The sequence below is a fragment of the Podarcis pityusensis genome, assembly GCF_964106645.2.
Source record: "Podarcis pityusensis genome assembly, chromosome: 14".
In the NCBI taxonomy this organism is placed as follows: Eukaryota; Metazoa; Chordata; class Lepidosauria; order Squamata; family Lacertidae; genus Podarcis; species Podarcis pityusensis.
The window spans coordinates 8,731,199-8,741,695 of record NC_138039.1 but is presented as its reverse complement, the minus strand read 5'-3'; the positions used below and the strand labels follow the sequence as shown (position 1 = coordinate 8,741,695).

At 45.4% G+C, this 10,497-nt stretch overlaps 1 long non-coding RNA gene across 1 annotated transcript; it reads right to left on the bottom strand.

Annotated features, from left to right (window-relative positions):
* Positions 1 to 260: 260 nt before the first annotated feature.
* Positions 261 to 7,328, bottom strand: LOC308463148. Its single transcript, XR_013979488.1, has 2 exons — positions 7,234 to 7,328; positions 261 to 719 (listed from the first exon to the last, which is right to left on the bottom strand). It is a non-coding gene; the product is annotated as an uncharacterized lncRNA (long non-coding RNA).
* Positions 7,329 to 10,497: the final 3,169 nt, after the last annotated feature.

Below are 10,497 nucleotides of genomic sequence, written 5' to 3'. Positions count from 1 at the left end.
GAAATATTTTACCCAAGAAGGTAGAATCGCTTTTGCCTGTTGAGCCGTCGCAAAAAACTCTATAGAGTGAGGACAACTTTTTTTTTAAAAGGTGTCAGCCTTAAAGAACAAGCTTAGAATAAATGGAAAACTAATTATATACACCCCCAAATACTGCAAGCCGTGTTAACTTTCTAAAAGCAGACTCCAAAACATTCCGCTGAGCTTGGCCAGTGATTACAAAGGAGACAGCTGCCTTGAAAAGAAGAACAATCACAAACTAGGGGGGCAGCGTTTGGAAAAGAGAATGACCTTGATTTATTTTTATTTAGCAACCTTCTGCATTTTGGTTAGCGGCTGTGTTAGCTCGGGTCATCGCCAGACTTTTGCTGTTTTCGGGCGGAATTTCGTCGCTCGCCGGCAAATCCAGGTAGCACAATTAAAGCTGACCGCACTTCCTTCCCAGAACTGGACGTTTTTCAACCAGGAAAGTGACAGGAAAGTGTGATATAACGTTTGCTTGACACAACATCGTGTGGCCTCTCGTAAGAACAGAAGGCGTTGCTGCTGGATCAGTTCTGTGGCCCATCAAGTCCATCATCCGGTTCTCAAAGTGACCAACCAGATTCCTGTGAGAATCCCTCTAGCACCACATGAGAACAACACTCTCGCCTTCTGCTGTTTCCAAAAACTGGCTTTCAGAGGCAGGTTGCCTCTGACGGCAGAAGCAGAACATAGCCCTGTAAATAAATCAGAATGCACGCTCAATAAACAGAGGATGTTGTCAAAGGCTGCCTCCAGAAAGTTACCATTTTGTAGGAGGGGTTCAAAGCAGTGCAAAGAAGTTTGCAAAATTTACAGAGGATTAAAATGTGCTCTGTTACTCCAGGGCAACAAATCCTCTTGACATAGCAATGGACGTTTTGCTGTTAGGAAAGTGACAGAGAAATGCATGGGGGGGGGGATGTGTGATATGCAAATTATGAACACAGATGCATGAACACAGTGCAAGGAAAATCAGGAGGAATGCTCCTTATTGTATAACCTCCATGCAAACAAATCAGAACAAATGTCCAAAAAAGAGAAGGCAGAGTATGAGCTCTGCTAACCTTGGACCAAAGAGTTCCTATCGGTATATAAACGTGGGTGGCGCTGTGGTAAACCACTGAGCCTCTTGGGCTTGCTGATCGGAAGGTCAGCGGTTCAAATCCCCGCAACAGAGTGAGCTCTCGTTGCTCTGTCTCAGCTCCTGCTAACCTAGCAGTTCGAAAGCACGTCAAAGTGCAAGTAGATAAATAGGTACCGCTGCGGCGGGAAGGTGAAAGGTGTTTCCATGTGCTCTGGTTTTCGTTATGGTCCTCCGTGCGTGGTTTAGTCCTGCTGGCCACATGACCCAGAAAGCTGTCTGTGGACAAACGCCGGCTCCCTCGACCTGAAAGTGAGATGAGCGCCGCAACCCTAGAGTCGCCTTTGACTGGACTTAACCGTCCAGGGGTCCTTTATCTTTTTAATAGAAGTCATTAAAACTGTAAACAAAAATATACGAATGGAATGTTTGCAGAGACCCCATCTTGGGGTCTTTTACCTTTACTTTATTGGTATATAAAGCCCTGAATGGCTTTGGACCAGTTTACCTACCGGATTGCCTTGCCCCATATATGCCCATTTGACCCCTTCGATCTGGAGAACGGGCATTGCCCTAGGTGCCACATTCCACATTTCTAATCAATCAATCATTTAGTGTGGCAGCACTAGGCGTCTTTGCTGTGTCTTTTAGGCACCTGCTAAAAACATTTTTGTTTAGGCAAGCCTAGCCAGGCATGTAGATGTTGACGTGTTTTTGCCTTCTGTTGCTGTTCATTTTAATGATGTTTTGCATGTTTCAAATGGTTTTAAGCTTTTTTTTAAAAAAAAATTGATAATTGTAACATTCTTTGTAAACCGCTTAGGGTTTTCCTCCAACCAACTAGTACATATAAATTTTGTCGCACGAACACAGCTTTGTGCAAGCAAATCAGGATATACAGGTACGCTCAATAAACAGGTAGTCTGTGGGGAGGTCCAATGATGTACAACAGTGACCCAAAGTCATCAGTCACGGTGAGATTGGATGGTGGGTTAGGCAGGAACCATCAAGGTGTTTCTTTGGAAATGCCGGTTTTACCAGAGGAAGCCATATACTTTTTTAAAAAAAGCTCCTTGCTGTTTTGCCCTGAAGGATGGGTAGGGTGTTATGTGAAGAGCGAAAGAAATCCTCCTCACTTGTTTTTTTCTTGTTTTTTTTAAAGAGATATATTTAAAAACAAACAAATTAAGTGGAATGATTGTTGGCGAGCAGGCTGACATTTCCTTTCATCTTCACCTGGTTCAGCTGGATTTTTTCTTTTATTTTTTAAAGCTAAATAAGATTGAAGTGGAAAAAGCTCCACCCTTTGCCTTCTACGCTGGGCATTATTTGCTGGATCACCTACATGGGCTATTCCATCCCTCCTTCATGGAGTTGTATACAGATAGATAGACAGATAGATAGTGCTTTTTTCTGGGGGGATACAGGGGTACACATACCCCTAAACATTTTGTGAATCTTTGTACTTTTGTCCATTTACTGTACTTAGTTTTCCCGAACTATAAAATGGTGGTTTTCTTGAGTCAAAATGAGAGTACCCCTAAACATTTTTTTAGAAAAAAGCACTCTCTCTCGCTCTCTGTATGTATATATATATATATATATATATATTCTGCTTTACAATTTAGAATACTCATTTAAACATCCTTCAAGTATCACTGACTTCCCTCCTTCTCTTTCCATGGTTCATTTTGCATATCATAAATCCCTGCATATTTTACATAAACTAAACCATTCAGTATTCCATTATTTCATCCACCAAAACTTATTTACACTGTTGGATTTATCTTAATACTGGCAGCGTTTTCAAGTGTACACAATTTCCCCCCATATATTCAATAAACATTTTCCAATCTTCGCTAAGCGTATGTCCTTCCTGTTCTCTTATTCTATATGTTAAGTCTGCAAGCTGCACATATTCTGTCAACTTAAGTTGCCATTCTTCTTTCATTGGGACCTCGCTCGTTTTCCATTTTTGGGCTAACAAAACACGGGCTGTAGTAGTGGCTTACATAAATAACCTTTTTTGACACCTGGGAATTTCCATCTGAATTATCCCCAACAAAAAGGACTCTCTTTTTTTGGAAAAGTACTTTAAAACATTTTTTTCAATTCATTATGGATCATTTGCCAATACTCTTTTACCCTTTTACAAGTCCACCACATATGAAAGAATGTTCCGAATGAGGTTGAGGGAACATGGAGCTGTATTTATCATCATAGGAAGCTGGCAAGGGAGCCAAGCTGATGCCCTTCAGACGCTGTTGCACTAACAACTCCCATCGCCCCTTGGCTTCTTAAAGAGACATCAACCTTGTCTCCCAGGTCCTAGTCCAGTACCCTAACCACTATACGGCGCTGCCTCCTTACAGGAGATAAAATGCACGAGACGTTTGCGAAAATGTGTTTCCTGCTTGGCAAGACGGCATTAAAAAAATTGTGCACGGTGTGAGAAATTCACACTCCGCTGCAGATGAATTTTCGCGAGGGCGTAAAAATAAATAAATTAAAAATCCATTGCAAATTCATGCAGAGCTGCAGAGTGCCAGAGACTGCAGAATGTGAAAGAAATCGAGATTGGCAGAGATGCCCATCCTAAGCTTGCGATATGCAAGAGTTTGCATTCTCCGGCGTTTGCTGCCGTCGCAAAATTGTGGCTTTTCTGGTTCCAGAATGCGGTGGGCGGAGGCCCTCCTTCTCAAGACAGCAACCGCTTGGTATCCTAGTCTTTTGCAAGGCGGTGTGAAAAATAGGACTGGAGCAGATCTGGCAAGAGAGAAATCGCTATTGAGCAAGGCCTAGGTTTGTGGGTGTAGCAGGAGGCTCCTCTATGCTTGGAGCTTGCATATTTTCGGGAGGAATTCTCCTTCATCCCTGCCACGCCCAGCTTTGAAGCAAGGGGGGTGGGGAGGATTTGCAGAGTCGCCACCCTCCTACCTGGCCAGCCGCACCTTCCTTGCACCTGGAGGGGCTGGAGGCGCCCTCAAAAGAACCTGTTCCAGCACTTGCCAAGCCGGTTTGGGCATTGGGAAGAGCTTGGCTGAGGTGAGGCAGTGGGGGGGGGGGAGAGAGAGAGAAGAGAGATGATTTTATGTCTCCCTTGCCCAAAGCGATGATGAGTCAGGCCAGGTAACTCGCAGAGTGTCAGACCGACCTGTTCTGTGTCTTGTTTGCAAGCTGGCCAAGGAAGGCTCTGCTCTGAGCTGCTGGGGATTAACTTTGCTTAAGCTAACACCAGCCTGCATCCTGGAAGGCGTGGACCTGTGGCTGTGTGGTCAGAGGAGGTGTCTTGGGTTTACAGGCTGGTAATGATCCGAGAGCCAACAAGCTGCGACAACATCTGTTGGTCAAAGCACTTAGTGTCTTCCAAGTGAAAATTCAAAGTGGTCTCTGCATGCATTTCGCCAATGAAAATAGGGACGTCCCATTCCATAATGATAATTTTACTATTTATACCCCATACCTAGGGACGCGCATGGTGCTGTGGGTTAAACCACAGAGCCTAGGAATTGCCGATCAGAAGGTCAGTGGTTTGAATCCTCGCAATGGGCTGAGCTCCCGTTGCTCAGTCCCTGCTCCTGCCAACCTAGCAGTTCGAAAGCACGTCAAGGTGCAAGTAGATAAATAGGTACCGCTCCGGCGGGAAGGTAAACGGCGTTAACGTGCGCTGCTCTGCTTCGCCAGAAGCGGCTTAGTCATGCTGGCCGCATGACCCGGAAGCTGTACGTCGGCTCCCTTGGCCAATAAAGCGAGATGAGCGCTGCAAACCCAGAGTCAGCCACGACTGGACCCAATGGTCAGGGGTCCAGTTATCTTTCTCTTTACCCCACACATCTTACTGGGTTGCCCCAAGCCACTCTGGGCAGCTTCCCACATATATAAAAACATTAGAAAACATTAAACATTAAAAAAACAACCCTTTCCTATATAGCAGGCATGTCCAAAGTCCGTTTCGGGGGCCTAATCCAGCCCGCCAGTCGGTTTAATCCAGCCCCTGCAGCAGTTTATATCCTGGGTTAAAATCCTAAAAAACCCTCAACAACTTCAACCCTAAAAAAAGCTGAACAACTTCAATCTTAAAAAAAGGTTAACAACTTCAGTTGGCCCTATGGTCGGCCCTCGCGGCCCTTCACTTCATCAAATCTGGCCCTCTTTGAAAAAAGTTTGGACACCACTGCTATACAGGTTTGTTTGCAGATGGTTCAGAGGTCGGATAACTCTTCACCCTTCAACATTTCTCCAGTGAAAATAGGGACATCCTAAGGAAAAGCTCTGTCCCAGCTCCTGCCAACCTAGCTGTTCGAAAGCATGTCAAAAAGTGCAAGTAGATAAATAGGTACCACACCAGCAGGAAGGTAAACGGCGTTTCCGTGCGCTGCTCTGGTTCGCCAGAAGCGGCTTAGTCATGCTGGCCACATGACCTGGAAAACTGTCTGCGGACAAACAGCAACTCCTTCGGCCTGTAAAGCAAGATGAGTGCCACAACCCCAGAGTCGTCTGCAACTGGGCTTAACTGTCAGGGATCCTTTACGTTTAAGGTTAATACTCACGGCATGACCAATGCCGTGGCTCAGAAGCTGTTGTTGAGCTTCAGCTCCCATCATCTCTGACCATCAACCTGGCTGGCTGGGGCTGATGGCAGCTGGAGTTCACCAACACATGGAGGGCACACAACCTCATGAATGAATGAATGCCTTGCCACTCCTACGGTGTCCCCACACCTTCTGCACCACCCAAAATGTGTTTCCTCCTGCCATGTAGACAATAGGCGCATCGCACATGCTTTCCGTTCCCACCCCTCCTGTTTCAGCCACACCAAACCCTTCTCTTCCCCTTCTTTTCTTCTCTTCTCAGGCTAATCCTCCTGCCCCAGTCCAAACATGCCTCAGATGATCTCCAGGCTTAAGTGCCCATCGATCACGTTCCTTCTGTACATGCTTCCCCTACACAAACGGAACGGGTGCCAGCACAGCGGAAGCCGGTTTGCCAAACTGGCTTCGCTGCGTGAGCAGAGAGGGCTTGCCTGTTAGGAAAGTAGAGGGAGAAATCTGTTTCGGTTTGATTTCATAGAATCGTGGAATTGGAAGGGAATCCAAGATTCGTCTAAGCAATGCAGGAATCTCAATTAAAACATCTCAACTGAGGTGGTACATGACCCCAGTCAAGCTTGCAAAAATCTATCATTTGCCCGATAATAAATGCTGGAAATGTAAAGAAACTGAAGGTACATTCTTTCACCTTTGGTGGACGTGCCCAAGGATTAAGGCTTTCTGGGAAATGATATATAATGAACTGAAAAAGGTATTTAAATATACCTTCTTGAAGAAACCAGAGGCCTTTCTTCTGGGCATTGTCGGCCAATTGGTGCCAAAGAAGGACAGAACTTTTTTTACGTATGCTACAACAGCAGCAAGAATACTCATTGCAAAGTATTGGAAGACACAAGATCTACCCACTTTGGAAGAATGGCAGATGAAGGTGATGGACTATATGGAATTGGCAGAAATGACTGGCAGAATCCGAGACCAGGGAGAAGAGTTGGTGGAAGAAGATTGGAAGGAAATTTAAAGACTATTTACAGAAATATTGTAAAATTAATGAATGATAGAATGATGTTGGATAGTAATTAAGCGGTTTCTAGCTGTAATGCTTTAAGAGAATATGAAAAAAGGGTTATAAATGGGTTAAAATCTAATGGTAAGGATTTGCTGAACCAATAAATTGAAGTGGAATACAAAAAAGGGAGGTACGAGGAGGTCCGGGAAACAAGCTTAAGGAAAATAAGTAACTGAAAATATGTGTGGTTTTAACTGTTTTTATTTTGTATTTTTCTTTTTTCTTTTTCATTTTTACTGTAATATTTCAAAAAACCTTAATAAATATATTTTATATATATATATATATATATATATATATATAAAATCTCAACTGAAGATATAAGGTGACCCTCTCTAATTCACCGTTTAAAAAAACGTTATGCAAACCATAACATAGCCACCCATTCTCTGAATATTGGGGTGATAGCATGGCTTGAAGGGCCACACTTGGCCCCTGGACCTCCAGACTTGTGAGAAATATTCTCAGCACCTTGAAAGACGCCCCTCCCTGAAAACAAAACCATCATCCACCTGGTCTGAGCGCTCCATGCCAAACTCCCGGAAACGTTGGTATTTGTTTTAGCCACCTGGCTTTGCTGTGCACTATCAAACTTTCACTTAGACATGTTCCGACAGCACTTTCTCTTTCTTTCCCCACCCAGCCTGAAGCTGGCAGAGCAGATGAGGAGCTCCCTCTTGCCGCTTGCTGGGTTTGGACAAACATCGCTATCACCAACTGCCTCCCATGCAGACAGAGAGCCCTGTTGGGTCGGACCAGGACAGACCAAAACAGCCAAATGGAGTGCTGTGCTTTGTGTCAGCTGCGTGGGGCAGGCTGGCAAGCTTCCGAGTCCCACAGAAGGCCTTTCTGCTGAACTCAAAGTTGAGTTGGGTTGGGGTGGCCCAAATGCATGGGCATAGCCAAGGAGGGGCAGGGAGGACGGCAGCTCCCCACAAATCAATGCAATTCTGAGGTTCTTCCCCCCTAACAAAAGCCTTTCTCTCCCCAACAAAAATCCTGGCTATGCCCATGTCCAAACATGATTGCCATCGGGGTGCCAACTTGAATAATATATTGAGGAGGGCAAGTAAGCCCCACCCTGCATAATCAATCACACATGCACACCATTTGAATGGCAATGCCCATCAGCTTGGGGGGACCCCCTCAAATATTTTATGGGGGGCGGGGGAGCAAAGGGACCTTGGCTTCCTTTGCTATATGAGTGTCATATAGGTCACGCTGTTGCTATGGGGTAGTTTGTAGCACAATTAAACATAATAGTGTAAGAAGATCCTGGTGGATCAGGCCCATGGGCCATGATGTTTAGCATCTCTTTGCTCACAGTGGATGCCTCTAGGAAGCCCTCAGGGAGGACTGGAAGGCAGCAAGGATAACCCATACATACATCCCATGGAGCTGAATGCTGGAAGATCTAGGGCAGGGGAAAGGAAGGACTTGTTCACATAGTCTTGCTGTCACGGTCTGGTCTACGGGTGATCAAAGTCCTGGCTGAGGACGTCGGGACCGGGGGCAAGATGGCAGGGTGGGAACAGGAACGAGAGTCCAGAAGCCAGGGGTCCGAGGGTCAGGAAGCAGGGAGTCACAAAGACAAGGGTTGAGTCAAGAAGCCGAGGTCCGAGGATCAGGAAGCAAGAAGCCAAACGCAGCAAGGCAGGAAACATGTTGCTGTGGCAAAGAGCCGAAGGGAAATGCTGACCTTCTATCCCTCACCTGTGCGGCCGCGCCTTGCATCTCCAGAACAAACTCAGGAAGGCCCCAGTCCTGCGAAGCCCTACTGGTCACAGGGCCTGGCTCCTGCACGCACTCCTGACACTTGCTGCAAGGAACCTATGGTCCTCAAGTTGTCACCAGACTACAAGCTCCATCAGTCCCAGCCAGCATGGTCAATGGCCAGGGAAGATGGGAGTCCAGCGAAATCTGGAAGGCCAAACGGTGTTTCTGTGCACTCTGGTTTCCATCACGGTGTCCAGTTGAGCCAGAAGCGGTTTAGTCTTGCTGGCCACATGACCTGGAAAGCTGTCTATGGACAAATACCAGCTCCCTCGGACTGAAAGTGAGATGAGCGCTGCAACCCCATAGTCGCCTTTGACTGGACTTAACCGTCCAAGGGTCCTTCACCTTTTTAATATAAGTCATTAGAACTGTAAACAAAAAATATACGAATGGAAAGATTGCAGAGAAGGTTCCAATCTGGTTTGTGAAGCAAGGATGCTGTTGGAAGGCTCTGCATGACTGAAAGAACCTGGGGGAGTGAGGGAAGCTCTCATTGTGCCCTATCAATAGGGAACTAAGAGAATAAAAAAGCAACCCCACCCTGTAGAAACAAAAGGATTTTCCCGCTCCGGAACACACACCTGGAAAGCCAACAGACCTAGGCCTTTGATTTCTAGCCATACAGACATTTGAGCGCTTTTCCACAGGGGCAGATCATGTTCCAGCTGCCGTTCTGCCTTGGCTGCGAACCTTTTTCAAACAAAAACCAGTCCAATTTGGGTTGTCTGGGTCTTTCTTGGGGGGTTGGGGTGGGTAATGTGGGTCGTGCCATACATATAAAGCACCCTTATGCTGTTCGTTGAAAGAAATTATATGAAAATCATGTACCCTTGGTACCTAACACCGAGTAAAATTGCAAAAATGTACAAAACAAGTTCAAAACTGTGCTGGAAATGTAAATAGATGGAGGGTACTTTTTACCATATGTGGACATGTACATTGGTCAAGGCTTTCTGGGAAATGATAAATAATGAGCTAAAGAAAATGTTTTTGTTAAAAAACCCAGAAGCCTTTTTACTAGGTATAATAGGTGAAGAGTTACCAAGGGAAGATAAAAGACTTTTTATGTATGCAACGATGGCAGCGAGAATGCTACTAGCCCAGAGATGGAAGGAAGGAGGAGTACCAACAAAAGAAAAATGGCAGATGAAACTCATGGACTATGCAGAGATGGCGAAACTGATGGGAAAGATCCGAAACCAGGAAGATCAAGTATTTTCTAAAGACTGGAGTAAATTTGTAATTTATTTAAAAGACCACTGTAAACAGTTAAAATCTTTGGCAGGGATGCAATGACACTTGTAACGTGGAATTATTTACGATTATGATGGTTATTTAACAGATGGATAATGGTAAAAGATGGAGCAAATCTAATCTTAAACATGGAAACCATGGAGGCGGGGAAGGAGGCCTGAAGCTTCAAAAGAACCTTGTACTTTAATGTTTGAAATGGTTATGTTAAAATGCTTAAAATATGAAAAAACCAATCAAAAATTATTTTAAAAATACATGTAAAGCACTCTTATGCGACTCATAACCATCCTGGCTTCCCCCAAAGAATCTTGGGAACTGTAGTTTGTTCCGCTCTGCCACCTTGATCGTTTTGGCTGCCCTTTCCTGAGCTTTTCCTGAAGCAGAATACTTCTCCCAAGCCTTATTTCAGAAGGGGGTGGAATACTGAGGGCACCAAGGAAGATCTCCGTGAACACATGCCTGCCCCTGGGCACTGCATTGGCAACCCCTGTAAAGTGAGAGTGGGGGCCACCGTTGTGGAATTTGCATCCAGAATCTGCCTTGCGGTACAGACTTCCATCCACACTACCCTCACCTTGATCCGAGCAGGAAGAAGAAGAAGAGTTTGGATTTGATATCCCATTTTATCACTACCCGAAGGAGTCTCAAAGTGGCTAACATTCTCCTTTCTCTCCCCCCCCCCACCCACAACAAACACCCTGTGAGGTGAGTGAGGCTGAGAGACTTCAGAGAAGTGTGACTGGCCC